Source organism: Chiloscyllium plagiosum, chromosome 33 (assembly GCF_004010195.1).
Source record: "Chiloscyllium plagiosum isolate BGI_BamShark_2017 chromosome 33, ASM401019v2, whole genome shotgun sequence".
NCBI classification, from domain to species: Eukaryota; Metazoa; Chordata; class Chondrichthyes; order Orectolobiformes; family Hemiscylliidae; genus Chiloscyllium; species Chiloscyllium plagiosum.
The window spans coordinates 13,248,112-13,263,351 of NC_057742.1; positions in this window are offsets into that span (position 1 = coordinate 13,248,112).

A 15,240-nucleotide genomic window follows, 5' to 3' on the forward strand; every position below is an offset into this window, starting at 1 on the left:
AGAAAAAGAAGGAAGCATATGTCAGGTATAGACAAGACAGATCGAGTGAATCCTAAGAAGACTATAAAAGCAGTAAAAGTATATTTAAGAGGGAAATCAGGAGGGCAAAAAGGGGACATGAGATAACTTTGACAAAGGAGAGACCAAAGGTTTTCCACAAATACATAAAGGACAAAACAGTAACTAGGGAGAGCATAGGGCCCCACAATGATCAGTAAGGTGGCCTTTGTGTGGAGCTGCAGGAGATGGGGGAAGATACTAAACGAGTATTTTGCATTCTATTTACTGTGGAAAAGGACATGGAAGATATAGAATGTTGGGAAATAGATGGTGACATCTTGAAAAATGCCCATATTACAAAGGAGGAAGTGCTGAATGGCTTGAAACGCATAAAAGTGGATAAGTCGCCAGGACCTGATCATGTTTACTCTAGAACTCTGTGGGAAGCTTGAGAAGTCATTGTTGGGCATCTTACTGAGATATTTTTATCATCGATAGTCACAGGGGAGGTGCCAGAAGACTGGAGGTTGGCAAACGTGGTGCCACTGTTTAAGAAGGGCGGTAAAGACAAGCCAGGGAACTATAGACCAGTGAGCCTGACCTCAGTGGTGGGCAAGTTGTTGGAGGGAATCCTGATGGACAGGATGTACATGTATTTGGAAAGGCAAGGACTGATTAGGGATAGTCAACATGGCTTTGTGTGTGGGAAATCATATCTCACAAATTGAGTTTTTTGAAAAAGTAACAAAGGGAATTGATGAGGGCAGAGCAGTAGATGTGATCTATATGGACTTCAATAAGGCGTTCGACAAGGTTCCCTGGTGGAGACTGGTGAGATCTCATGGAATACAGGGAGAACTAGCCATTTGGATACAGAACTGGCTCAAAGGTAGAAGACAGAGGGTGGTGGTGGAGGGCTGTTTTTCAGACTGGAAGCCTGTGACTAGTGAAGTACCACAAGGATCAGTGCTGGGTCCACTACTTTTCATCATTTATATAAATGATTTGGATGTGAGCATACGAGGTATAGTGAGTAAGTTTGCAGATGACATCAAAATTGGAGGTGTAGTGGACAGCGAAGAAAGTTACCTCAGATTACAATGGGATCTGGACCAGATGGGCCAATGGGCTGAGAAGTGGCAGATGGAGTTTTAATTCAGATAATGCGAAGTGCTGCATTTTGGGAAAGCAAATCTTAGCAGGACTTATACACTTAGGCCACTGTTGGAATATTGCGTGCAATTCTGGTCTCCTTCCTATCGGAAAGATGTTGTGAAACTTGAAAGGGTTCAGAAAAGATTTACAAGGTTGCCAGGGTTTGAGGATTTGAGCTGTAAGGAGAGGTTGAATAGGCTGGGGCTGTTTTCCCTGGAATGTTGAAGGCTGATGGGTGACCTTACATAGGTTTACAAAATTATGGGGGGCATGGATAGGATAATTAGATAAAGTCTTTTCCCTGGGATGGGGGAGTCCAGAACTAGAGGGCATAGGTTTAGGGTGAGAGGGGAAAGACATAAAAGAGACCTAAGGGTAGGCAATTTTTTCACGCAGCGGTTGGTATGCATATGGAATAAGCTGCCAGAGGAAGTGTTGGAGGCTAGTATGATTGCAACATTGAAAAGGCATCTGGATGGGTATATGAATAGGAAGGGTTTGAAGGGATATGGGCCGGGTGCTGGCAGGTGGGACTAGATTGGGTTGGGATATCTGGTCGGCATGGACGGGTTGGACCAAAGGGGCTGGTTCTGTGCTGTACATCTCTATGATTCTCTGAATCTATAACAGCAACTCTGATAAGACTTTGATTTGACAAATATATGTTTTTATTTCATTCAATATATTTGCTTGAGATTGTGCAAAAGAGAATTTCTTTTAATCCCCAGCTTTTGAGTTGTGATGAGGAAATGTGTTTTTTCCCATGGGCAGATTGATAATGGCACTAGTTTACTCCATATTCAACTAATAGCTGGAATGTGTTCCACAGTTTTAAGTGTAAATTGCACACAGCAACTGAATGGTGACGGATTTAATTGAATTGGTAATTAGTGCAGATTGAATCAAAACCAACAGGCTCTCTTTGTATCTCAGCTCATTGATTGCAAGTCTTTCTGCTTCACGTTTAATAAATGCAGATGAATAATAGCCCCAGCTGCAAAGGATGTACAATCGACAATCTCCAAGGCAGAATAACAACAACACTCGCCTGTTCAGATACCCAGGAGCAAGTCACAAGACTAAAATCTGATTGATGGACTCAGCCTTTTTGAAAAATATTAAAAGCAAAGTTTAAGTGGTTCATTATTGAGCTCCAAGATTATGGCAACAACCTTTTTGCTTCCTCCCTCATATTTGATATAATAAAATGTCCTGGGGCTGCTATTTCTTAGCGGTCATGATTAAAATTAAATTGTAGATGGGAATCAGTTGTCAAACAAGCACATTTCTTTTAAATAAGTTTTTAATCAACCTGTTCAGGAAGGTTATGACACATCTTCAGTGCAAGTGGGACTTGAACAAATGTCTGTGGGACTACAGGTACGGAAACAAACACTGCAACAAGACACTTACACATGTTTTAATACTCATAATCGAATTTAATTATGAGAATTGCATTCTTTGATCCTGTCCCATTTTCTAGAAAATACTGAAGAAATAGTCATTGTTAGACATTCACTTTATTTCTAGGCAAAATTGGGTACTGCAGATGCTGGAGATTAGAGTGATGCTGGAAAAGCACAGCAGGTCAGGCAGCATCTAAGGAGCAGGAAAATCAATGTTTCAGCCAAAGCCCTTCATCAGGAATGAGGCTGGGAGCCTTGGGATTGGAGAAATAAATGGGAGGGGGTGGGGCTGGGGAGAAGGTAGCTGTGAGTGTGATAGATGGATGGAGATGGGGGTAAAGGTGCTACGTTGGAGAGGAGGGTGGAGTGGATAGGTGGGAAGGAAGATTGACAGGTGGGACAGGTCATGAGGATAGTGCTGAGCTGGAAGATTGGAGCTGGGGTAAGGGGGGGAGGGGAAATGAGGAAACTGATGAAGTCCACTTTGTGCCCTGGGGTTGAAGGGTTCCGAGGCAGAAGATGAGGCATTCACTTTATTTCTGATTGTCTTGCTGACCTTGCCACAGTCTTTTGATAATAGTGTTATTTGTTCCTTCTCTGACTTCCCATTTCCAATGGCATGGGAGATGTGTGTTTGTTTGTGTGATGGATGTGTGTGTGTCTATGTGTGGGGAGGAGGGTTTGTGTGCGCGTGTGATGAGTGTGTGAGAGAGGTATGTATGAGCTCTTTTTGTTGTGTGTATATGTGTGGAGTCTGTTTCTGAAGCGTTTATGCACTGTTCAATCTAACACACCTTTTAGCTGCATTTTTCATGTACTAAATCATGGCATCTAAACCGATACAGTGTATAAGTCATCCCCATTTTCCTGACCTCAGAATCATGGTTTTGCATGTACTCAGTATACAACTTGACTTTACTCACATGAGCAGTTATCCTCAACTTTTCAGCTACAAATACAACAATTGCTAATATTTTAAACTTACTTATAAATACTTTCTAATCGGGTGCAAGGGATCATGTAATCACAATATGGGTTGCATTGCGAAGAGACAGCTCACTGCTTTGTTTAAGACAAGCATTGAATACAGAAAGCAATTCAGAATGGCAACCATGTCAGCAGTTCAATTTCATATTCAGTATATAAACCCAACTGCATTTTCCAAGGGATTCTTCTAAGCATAAAGGTCAACTAATGCGTGAAGAATCATGGTACATCAAAGTTAGCAATCAAATATATGAGTAAGTAAGTATGAATAAATCAAGACATAAATTGTAACAATATGGCACAAATGGAATATAAAACAATCAAAATAAATCCTTAGGAAAAAGAAAGATAGAATCTGGAGGAAAACAGGAATTAAAATCAAGACGTAGAATACTGTGCACAGTCTTTGTGATTCCAACACCCAACTAGACCCATGTTCAAACTAATTTGTGACATTGTTATCTTCAGTCAGAGGTGCAGGTGATCCTTCTTTAGCTCCTCATGATGTCTCCAGCACCATTGGTAGTAATTTTCATGACATTCGATTCACTCCGTGTGACATCAAGGCACAGTTGAAGACACTGGATAATGTAAAGGTTATAGGCCCTGACAACATCCCAGCGATACTCATGAAGAGTTGAGCTCCAGGGCTGCCCATGCCCTTCGACAAGCTGTCCCACCACAACTACAACACTGGCATCTACTGGACAAAGTGGAGAATTGTTGAGGTCCAGTCACAGCAGGACAAATCCAGTCTGGCCAATTACCGACCTATCAGCCACCCTTTGCTCATCTGGAAAATGATGGATGGGAGGTTGCTCACAAATGCCTGTCTCTCCAGTAATACCCACATCTCAGGAAGGATAAAGAAATGAACCATCCGTGCACACAGCCCCAATGACACTGGCATCATATCCAAAACCGAACTGTACCAACAAGCAGAAGTGAAAAGCAGAGCCATCACACCATTCTATTTTTGAATAACAGGGATAAATTGGAATAATAGTTTGCACTTTGCATTATTTGAATTTTCTTGGATGGGAGCCACTGGCATTTATAACCTAACACTAATAGCCCTGGAAAGGATAGTGAACAGCCTTCCTACACCACAGCAGTCCTTGGGCTGTTACAAATGGAGTTCCCAGAGTTTGACCCTGCAGCAGTGCAGGAGCAGCAATATTGTTTGGTGTGTAGATTGAAGAGGAGCTTTTAGGTTATTTATGTTCACGCACTAGTGCTCTTGATCTTTTCGATGGTGGAGGTCTCGGGCTTGGACAGTACCTTTAAAGGATCCTGAGTGAGTTGCTGCAGTGCGTATTGTAAGTGGTACACACATGGCGTCGAACAATGTGCAATCATCAGTGAACATCTCCACTTCTTATGATGAAGGAAGGGACATTGATGAAGCTTTCTTCAGCACACTGAGGAACTCCTGCAATAATGTCGCCGGGACTGATGATTGTTCTCCACCAACCACAACCGTCTTCCTTTATACCAAATATGACACCATCCAGTGGAGGACTTTCCTTTTGAGTCCAGTCTTGCCAGGGCTCCTTGATGCCATACTTTGCCAAATGCTGCCTGGATGTCAAGAGCAGTCACTTTCAGCTCAGCTCTGAATTTCAGCCCTTCTGTCCATGTTGGGCTGATGATGGAATGATATCGAGGTACCAACAATGAAAAGACTGACCATATAATCTATTTTTGATTGTACTAATTGGGAAGTAAATTTTGGGCAAGATGCTGAGGTAGCTCCCCCCCCCCCCCCCCCCAGCTTGTTTCACAATATGGCCTCATTCATGTCCACCTAAGATGCAGACAAGATTTCTGTTTATCATCTCCCTTGATGCATCTCTGATCCAGCAAAACCTGCTCAGTCTTCTTCTTGACCAGAATCCATACATTGTGAAAGCAGGCCCACACTGACTCTCCGAAAAGCATCCTACCCAGACCCACCTCATCCCTGTAACCCATGGCTAATCCACCTAGCCTGCGCATCCCTGGACACTATGAGCAATTTAGCATGGCCAATCTATCTAATTTGCACATCCTTGGACTGTGGGAGGAAACCACCCAACGGAAACCCATGCAGACACGGGGAGAAATTGCAAACTCCCCACAGATAGTCTCCCGAGGTTGGAATCAAACCCGCATTCCTGGTGCGTGGGGTAACAGTGGTAATCACTGAACCACTGTGCCACTGGATCATGGCTGATGTCCTGCCACTTTGGCCTGGTGGGTCCTGAGATAAAGTGGTTAAGAAGGTATATGGGATACTTTCCTTTTTTAGTCAAGGCACTGAACTCAAGAGCAGGGCGATTATGATAGCGCTGTATACAACTTTAAGCCACAGCTTTAGGCCGTGTGCGATTCTGGTCACCACATTATAGGAAGGATATGATTGCAGTAGAGAGGGTGCAGAGGGTATTCAAAAGGATGCAACCTGGCTGGAGAGGTTCAGCAATGGAGACAGGCTAAATGGGGTAGGTTTGTTTTCCTTAGAACAGAGAGACCTGAGAGGTGCACCTGATTGAGGTGCACAAAGTTATGAGGGGAAGAGATGGGATGGATAGGGAGAAACTATTCCCCTTAATAGATGGGTTAATAATTGGACAGAGAGTGTACAGTTTTAAGATAAGGAGCAGTGGGTTTGGAGGGGATTGCAAGAACCTTTTTCCCCCAGAGGGTCGACTGCGTCTGGGACTCACTGCCTGAAAGGATGATCAAGGACACTCAAGATATTTAAGAAGTATTTAAATGAGCAGTTGAAATGCCACAGCAGACAAAGCTATGAATTTAAATGGGGTCAAGATAGAATGTTTGACGATTGGTATGGACTCAATGGACTGAAGGACATCCTTCTGCGCTATGAAAACTCTGAGTTTGTGACTCTGTGGCTGATAAGTCCAATGCATGGCCAGCAGACTCTGCCAGATGCCAGGCAAGTGGTTCTTGGAGAGTTTGTTATTTGGAGCTTGGTACACTCTGACTCCTTGACTCCACCTCTTCCTGTTCTTGTTGGGTTCAACCTGAAGGAATATTCTTCATGAGTTGGTAGGGATGTTGGCCTCCTTCTGGGGTGCTTTGACAACCTCCATAAAGTATTTCTACTCCCCTCCAGGGAGACTTACATCGTAATCAAATTCTAAGCATAGCGGAAGTCTACTGTTAGGCATATGAACATGTCCTGTACTGTGGCACTGGATTTGAATGACTAATGCCTCAGTGCTTTTGAGAGGATACTGCTGTTAGACTGCTCTTCTTGCCACCAGATTTGGATGAGACTGCGGAGGCATTGCTAGAATACCTCACAAGTGTTTTGAGTTGCTGCTGTTCATTGTTCAGTTATCTAAAGCATGTTCAGGTACTTAAGGGCTCTTGCAGAGGTCTGCTTTCAAGTCCCAGCAATGTGTAGTAGCATAGAATCCCTACAGTGTGGAAACAGGCCCTTTGGCCCAACAAGTCCACAGCGACCCTCCAAAGAGTAACCCACCCAGACCCATGTACCCCAGACTAATGCATCTAACCCACACATCCATGAAGACCATGGGTAATTTAGCATGGCCAATTCACTTTACCTGCACATCTTTGGACTGTGGCAGGAAACCGGAGCACCCGGAGGAAACCCATGCAGACATGGGGGGGGGGGAATGTGCAAACTCCACACAGTCAGTCACCCGAGGCTGGAATCAAACTCATGTCCCTGGTGCTGTGAGGCAACAGTGCTAACCACTGAGCTACCGTGCATATCTGGTCATTAATTAGAACATATCTATCCAAATGCTTGAAAACCAGGATCTCACACTCAAGATAAAAGCAAAATATTGTGGATGCTGGAGACCGGAAAAGAAAATAAACTAGCAATATTTGTGAAGAGAGAAGCAGAGCTGAGGATTCAAGTCCAAAATGATTCTTTGAGACTGAAGAGAGATGGAAACATTATATGTGTTATGCTTTTGAGAAGGAGGGGCAGGCAAGTGGACCAGAAGGACAGGCTAGGGAAAGGTTAGGGGACATTGAACATCAACAACAGCTCATTAAGCAATGATGTTATGAAGACAAGGCATAAACCCAGCATAGATGCTAATAACAGAAAACAAAACCATGAAAAATAATACGATACAAACACCAGTGGAGGGCTAGGAGATGGGAGGGTGCAGAGAAGAGGAAGAAAAAAGTATCAAATTGAAGGACAGAAATCATGGTCTGAAACGTTTGAACTCAGTGTTGAAGCAAGAAGGCTATATCTTTCAGTCAGAGCTTTTGGCTTTCAGATGAATCCAATATAGTTAACATCAGAGTAACCCACCTGTGGGCAGTTAGCCCTGCTTCCCTCTCGTCCAGGCAAAAGTGAGGAAACCAGAGTCTAGATTGGAGTGGTGCTGGAAAAGCACAGCAGGGCAGGCAGCATCCGAGGAGCAGGAAAATCAACGTTTCGGGCAAAAGCCGACTTTTGCCCGAAATGTTGATTTTCCTGCTTCTCGGATGCCGCCTGACTTGCTGTGCTTTTCCAGCACCCTTCCCTCTCATCCATCTCTGCAAAACTGGCCTGGCATTGAGATAGAGCAGCTCACTGGCCCTTTTTTCAGCACCCACCTTTTTCCTGAGCATTCACAATCCTGCCCACACTCCCCATCTCCGGAAACAGATTTCATCTTGCTGCCCAGTTGATTTCAATTGCCTACAAATAGATTGACTAATTAAAAGTTTGTTAGAGACAGGCTATTAAGGAATTGCTTCAACCTCTGCATTCAAACCAGAAAATGCTAACCGTTTCAGAAAGAAAGAAAGAATTATCTGTAAGCACTCACCCTTATCCTCATGCTTGTATTCAGCTTTATCCTTGCTCACACTCACTCTGTATCATTAGTGCCTCTTATCCTTTTTTTTAAAAACGACTGCATCATCTCACTGATGATCATTTATATCATATTTCCCTTTTCCATTAAGTGGTTTGCAGGTGATTTAATGCAAACACACTCTATGACTGGCGAGTCTATCTGTTCTCTTCCCACTCTTTTTACTCTTTATCATTTCTGACCTTACTAAAATGCGTCTGTCTGTCTTTCAGTCTTACTCAAAATCTTAATCTGTCTTAGTTTTCACTGCTGTGTATTTTCTTGTATTTGGATTTCCAGTGCTTGGCAGCTTTTCTCCTTGACTTGACCGGCTTTTTTTTTTAAAGAAAGCAATTTCATTGTTTCATTCCATGTTCATGGTTGTTTATAAGTTCCATCTTATTTTTAATGGGCTACAGTGAATCATTACACCTACTGCTGTTTATTTAGTGGCATGTATCTGACCTTTGACCTGTTATTTTTTCCCTATCTTGAGTGGTTTCTGCTCTATCAGTTCATCAGCTGTACTCTCCTACAATTACAGGGGATGGTGGAAATGCAGCATTTGCCTTTCATTAAACTGATGACAGCACAAAATCATCTCATCAAGGGTGGGTCGAAATTAATTATTTTAATGTGAAGTTGATGACCTTTCTGGCTTAGGCACCTCTGATGTAAGATGAGCAATGGATAAATGAATGTGTAAGGTAGAAAGGCAGGAAATTAGCCCAGGAAAAAGAAAGGATAAAAATATCTTCTCCTTACCAGGTCTAACAAGCCTACATATTTTGCGCAGTCTCACTCAAGTTTCTGATGGGATCTGCACAAAAACACTGTACCAATGAGACATATTGCTGAAGATTTTTAGACCATCAGGACAAATTCAAGAATATGAAATTTCAAATGACCACAACAATTTATACCTCAGCAGGAAAAGGTGCTTATTGGTTTTGTGTTTGTCATGATGAGTGTAAGATGATTAGCTTTTAGTAAGATGTCTCTCTTTTCATCTTTTTTTAATTGCTGGTTACTAAATTGGTCATCTGAATTGCAGTGTGCAAAGGTGGCCATTTTTTGGAAAATAGAAATACCACAGGCTGCATTTTCAATCTGGGTTTAGGAACCTGGCGCTGTGAGGCAGCAGTGCTAACCACTGTGCCACCGTGCCGCCCACTGTGCTTTTAGTAAGATGTCTCTCTTTTCATCTTTTTTTAATTGATGGTTACTAAATTGGTCATCTGAACTGCAGTGTGCAAAGGTGGCCATTTTTTGGAAAATAGAAATACCACAGGCTGCATTTTCAATCTGGGTTTAGGAACCTTGGTCATTTCCAAACAGTAACTGCCACAACCCTACCCATGCCAGTGATGAGGTGCGATCTTTATATATAAAGGCTCCAGCTGAGTTGGTGAGCTCAGCACTCAATTAATGGGATTAAGTAATGCCTGGAGGCTGAAGCTGGCTCTGCAAGGCTGATTTGCAAAGGTGGACAAGCCATGACTGGTCTGCCACTGTCTTAAGGAATGGAGCAGGCGAAAGAGTAGAGAGTCTGCAGTTCCATGGTCCATACCAGTGCTCCTTCATGAAGTACTTACTGTGCTCTGATTAAGTGATGTCAATTTAGTACCAACATTTGCAGCACTTCAACTTAACTAGCCTTTCTTTACAAGATGCTAAAGCAGCAGCCATAAAGTGTAATGGTTGTCTGTTAATGCTCCTAACAGCTACACACCAAGTGACCAAAATGATTCGCTCTTCCCATTCTTATCTTTGACAATATGATTCTCCCACTCTCCAGCCCATTTACAAGTTTTTTGATAAGCTTAAAAGTAGCTTAATTTGGAGGTATACAAGTTGCTGTTGTCTCCTCATCTCTTTTGTAGCAGATGTCAATAAAAATGACAGACAGGTGTTATTTTCAAAATGTGCCCAAATCCACCCTCGCCCTCACAAAGTACTGAAAATCCAGCCCCACCTCCCTTAAGTGAAGGTTTTTGGTGAAAGTTTGGGGCTATGGTGAACTTGAGTGAAACACAGATACATCTTACCTTAAACATTAAAAAAAACGTAGAATCTGGAAATCAAAAACAAAAGCAGACAATGCTGGAAAACTTAACTGGTCTGGCAGCATCTGTGGAGAGAAAACAGAACTAATATTCATATCCAGTGATCCTTCTTCAGAACCCTACAGAAACCTGTTCTGTTTCACATTTTACCTTGCGTGTGCTATGCTTGTTTGGTACATGTTTGATGCATGTACCCTCTACTGTGATCATAAAAACAAACCATCAATAAGCTGCCAGAAGAAGTGGTAAAGGCTTGCACAATTATACACTTAAAAGACATTTGGACAGCTACTTGAATAGGAAAGGTTTAGAGGGATATGGGCCAAACACAGGCAAATGGGACTAGTTCAGTTAGGAATTCTGGTCAGCATGGATGAGTTGGGCCGAAGGTTCTGCTTCCATGCTGTGTGACTCTATAATTTGAAAATAAAAATAACAGTTCAATGTTATCATATTTTACACTTGGAAATCCATTTCTCGAGATTGTTCTCTTAAAGTGATCAAAATTTGATTATAAAACCAGAAACCAGCTGGTAATGTGTTCTGGTAATCATTCCGTGATCACTTCACTATTGCTTCCTGTGATCGTATTGGAGGCAGTTTCCCCCACTGTTAGACTCCAGTTGTCCCAATTGTAAGATTATCCATTTGCATTTCATGTATCTGAGTAATGGCATGAGAATGCTAGCCATCAATAGTCCTTTAAGGATATCTTATAATTCTAACCAAGGATAACATTGTTGAACAGTGCTTCTCTGTGTTACGTTGCTAAGCAGTGGCCCATTCCAAAATGGAGAATTTTAGGTTGAGAGCACCAAATAATAGCACTAATGAATGATCCTTTTGTAAGTGCTAACATGCTGAGCAGCACGTTGTAGAGGCGAGGTTGGGCTGCTTGTTAACAACCTGCTTGAAGTTCCACTGACTGCTGAGCAGAATTGCTCAGTCATGGAGGAACAATATGGAAACATCAGCTAATCAATAGTACATAACAGGGGTCATTATTCTCTACCTAATGATCATTTGGGAAATTATTCAAATCGACCAGTACAGTCAGGTGCCAATTTAATAACAATGTATAATAAGTTAAACATACATAGCAACTATTTTCACATGGGATGTAGTGCCTTGAACATTTTGACATGGAGCCAAGAAAGCAGTATTAGGAAAATGACCAAAACTCTTAGTCAAAAAAAAAGAGACCGTTAAAGGAGGAGAGGGACATGGAGAGGGAGAAAGACTCAGTGAGGGATTTCTATAACTTAGGAGCTGGAAGCTGTAGCTACAACTTATCAAGGCATGGCCAATCCCAACAGAAAAGTGAGAATCTACAAGAAGGCAAGGAAGGAAGATCACAAAACTTTCCAAGGCTTGTAGTAGCTTACAGAGATAGGAAAGAAGACTATGATATCATTTGAACACAAGGATAAACATTTTATATTTGAGGTGTCAATACTGACCAATAAGCATAAGAGTGTTGCATGTGTGGAACACTTTGCAGGGTATGATATCTAAAGCAGAGATGTGGTTGAGTTAATGAAGCTTGGAAGATGGGAGGTGTTCATGGAGCATTGAATTAGTCAATTCTGGAAATTTCTGGTTCAGGGGACAACTTGAATTTCCATTAATCACCGAGTTATTTCAAAGTTTCCTGAAGTAGGGATTGGGTCTGCAAGGGTGGCATGGTGGCTCAGTAGTGAGTGTGCTGCTTCACAGCACCAGGGACCCAGATTCAATTCCAACCTCGGACGACTGTCTGCATGTGTTTCCTCTGGCTGCTCCGGTTTCCTCCCACATTCCAAAGATGTATAGATTTGGTGGAGTGTTCAGGAATGTGCAGGCTAGGCAGATTAGCCTGGGAAATGTGGGGTTAGGAAGCTAGGGAGGGAGTTCTGGGAAGGTTTCTTTACAGAGGGCTGGTGCAGAAATGATAGGTTTAATGGTCTCTTTCTGCACTGTAGGAATTCAATGAAGTGGGTTTTCAAGCTGAAATTTTGGGATCTTGAGCTTCAAACTCCCCATCCATCATCACTCTAGTCAGTCTCCCCTCCCCTCAGCCCACTGTTCACTGAGATGATGGGGCAACTTTGAAGCCTCAGGGTACAACTTTAATTTCCATTAATCACAGAGTTATTTCAAGGCTTCCTGAAGTGGGGATTGGGACTGCAAGGGTGGCATGGTGGTTCAGTGGCTAGCACTGTTGCCCCTCAATACCAGGTACCTCTGTTGACTGTGTGGGTTTCTTTCGGGTGCTCCTGTTTCCTCCAACAGTCCAAAGATGTGCAAGTTAGGTGGATTGGCCATGGGAAATGCAGGGTGACAGGGATAGGGTAGGGGGTGGGTTGGGGTGGGATGCTGTTTAGAGAATTGGTGTGGATTCGAAGGACTGAATGGTCTGCTTCCACAGTGTAGATATTCTATGAAATGGGGTCACGTTGTGAAAATGTTTGGAAAGCACCGCATAGTGCTCTAAATGAAATTGCATAAATTCCAAAATCTGATTGTGATTGTCACTTGCAGAACCAATGTCTTCTTTCTGTATTTGTTCCATGATCTTGACATTGATAATGAACTGGAAAGAATTTGTCTGCTCAAGGATCTGTGAACATCATTTAGAAGGATTGAAATTATTCTGTAATGATGCTTAATTTTAAAAGTGAGTCAGAATCATCTGATACTGTAATATTAAAAACAATACTGTAATATTACTAACCTCAAAACGATGCGATTGACCTGTTATGTTAAGTATAGATCTGCTGTTCTTAATCAATGCCTGGCACTCTTCTGCAAAATTATCACACGCAGTTTGTTACCAAACTTGAACTAACAGCCAATGACCTGACAAAGCAACGCTTTCTTGCTATAAAGAACATCATGTACCAATGCACAAGTGACAGTACTTCTATTTTTAGAGGGAATGTTTAGCAAATGTTTTGTAATGTCAGTACTCCACTCAGCATATAACAAGAGCAAAACGGTGTAATATTTTATCCTGCACACAATTTTATCCTTCATCAAATTAAAGGTTTGTTCCCTTGTCTTCTTCTCTATCCCATTTTCTCAACCCTGCAAAAATGTGACACTATTTACTTCTTGCAGATCCTTATTTATTTTGCTTTTGATGTTAACTGCTTTTTGATTATACAAATCTCCCCCAATTTCTTTCACCGTGAGGATGTTGTCTACTGTGGGTCTCAGCTCTTCACCTAGACCTGGTAATATACAAAATAATCAAAAGATGAAAAAATTAAGTCTAGAATTTTAAAAGTAGAATGATTTGTTCAATAGCCATTCTTCGCAATACCACCATTTGATATAAAATGAAAGAATCGCTTTTCAGAGCAACCTATGCACACTCAAATCCAAGAATCAAGTTCACCCCAAAGCCACCCGAACTCCAATATTTTGCTGTTATTTTAGATGATGTTGAACATACTGCCTTGTAATTCAAACTCTAATTAAAAATTACTTTAATAATTCTATATTGACCTCAGTCTCTGTTAACTGGTCTTCCATGGTCTGAAGAAAGGATTTGAACTGCCTTAATGTTGTTGTATTAACCATACAGGGGAAATGCTGCTTCAGAATTGCAATTAGGTAACAGCTTCAGCACAGTTATCAACTGATCACCATCAGCTCAGTTCTGGGGAGAAGCACTTTTAAATAATACTTTGATAACAACAAAGGTAAGGGAATTCAGTGATTGGCAACACAACAGCAATTAAGAACCATGTGTTGTCACTATACATGTGCAAGTCCTTTCTAGGTTGCAGCAACAGTAAGCAAGCAATACATTATGACTGAAACAAGCGGATGCAAAAAAAAAACAAATGCAACTCATCTATTGCCATATAATTTTGCTTGCATATTTGAATAATAGGAAAGAGCTGAACTACATGTTCCCTGCAGCCATTATAATCATCTGACTAATGGCCATTAATTAGTAAATTCAAGATAAGTGGACAATTTGGCTATAAATACTAATTGAAATAAATTACAAACAGTTGCAGTTACCTAAATTATAATTAAGGAAAGAACAATACTTAAATTGTAAACACAGAATAGCATGAATTAACAGGAGCCATCATTTGGTAAAAATGTTGCAGGACATTGTACCAAGCTATAAATGAAGGAACACAATGGTATGATTGCTAGCACCTTATTAACTATGCTGCTGGAAATGTATTAAGAACCATTGTCAAGGTCTGTGTGCTGGCAAACAGCTGAGGCCAACACAGCAAAGCATGAGTGGACATTTTGAAAATAATATTTTCAGGAAACCCTGTGTTAATATTCAGCCTGTCTCCCTCACCTTGAAAATGAGGTAATAGCTATTTTCCCTTTCTTTTTTTCTTTTACTCTTTCTTTCTCACAGTCACTTTTATCTGTTTTCCTTTTCTCCCTTACAGTTTCACCACCATTATGTCCTATTCTGCTTTTCTCTTACCACGCCACTTGTGCATTCTCTCCACCACATGGCAATTTCTAAGTATCTAGTTTTATTTCTTTTGAGACATCAATAAATCTCTCTTGACAGTCAAGGTCAGTGGACACGCAGTCTCACTAAGATGGCACCATGCTCTGTAACCCACAGTGCCTACCTTTTCATAATTTGGAGACGCCGGTGTTGGACTAGGGTATACACCAGGTTATAGTCCAACAGGTTTATTTGGAAACACTAGCTTTTGGAACACTGCTCCTTCATCAGGTGGTTGTGGAGAATGAGATTGTAAAACACAGAATTTATAGCAAAAGTTTACAGTGTGATGTAACTGAAATTATATATTG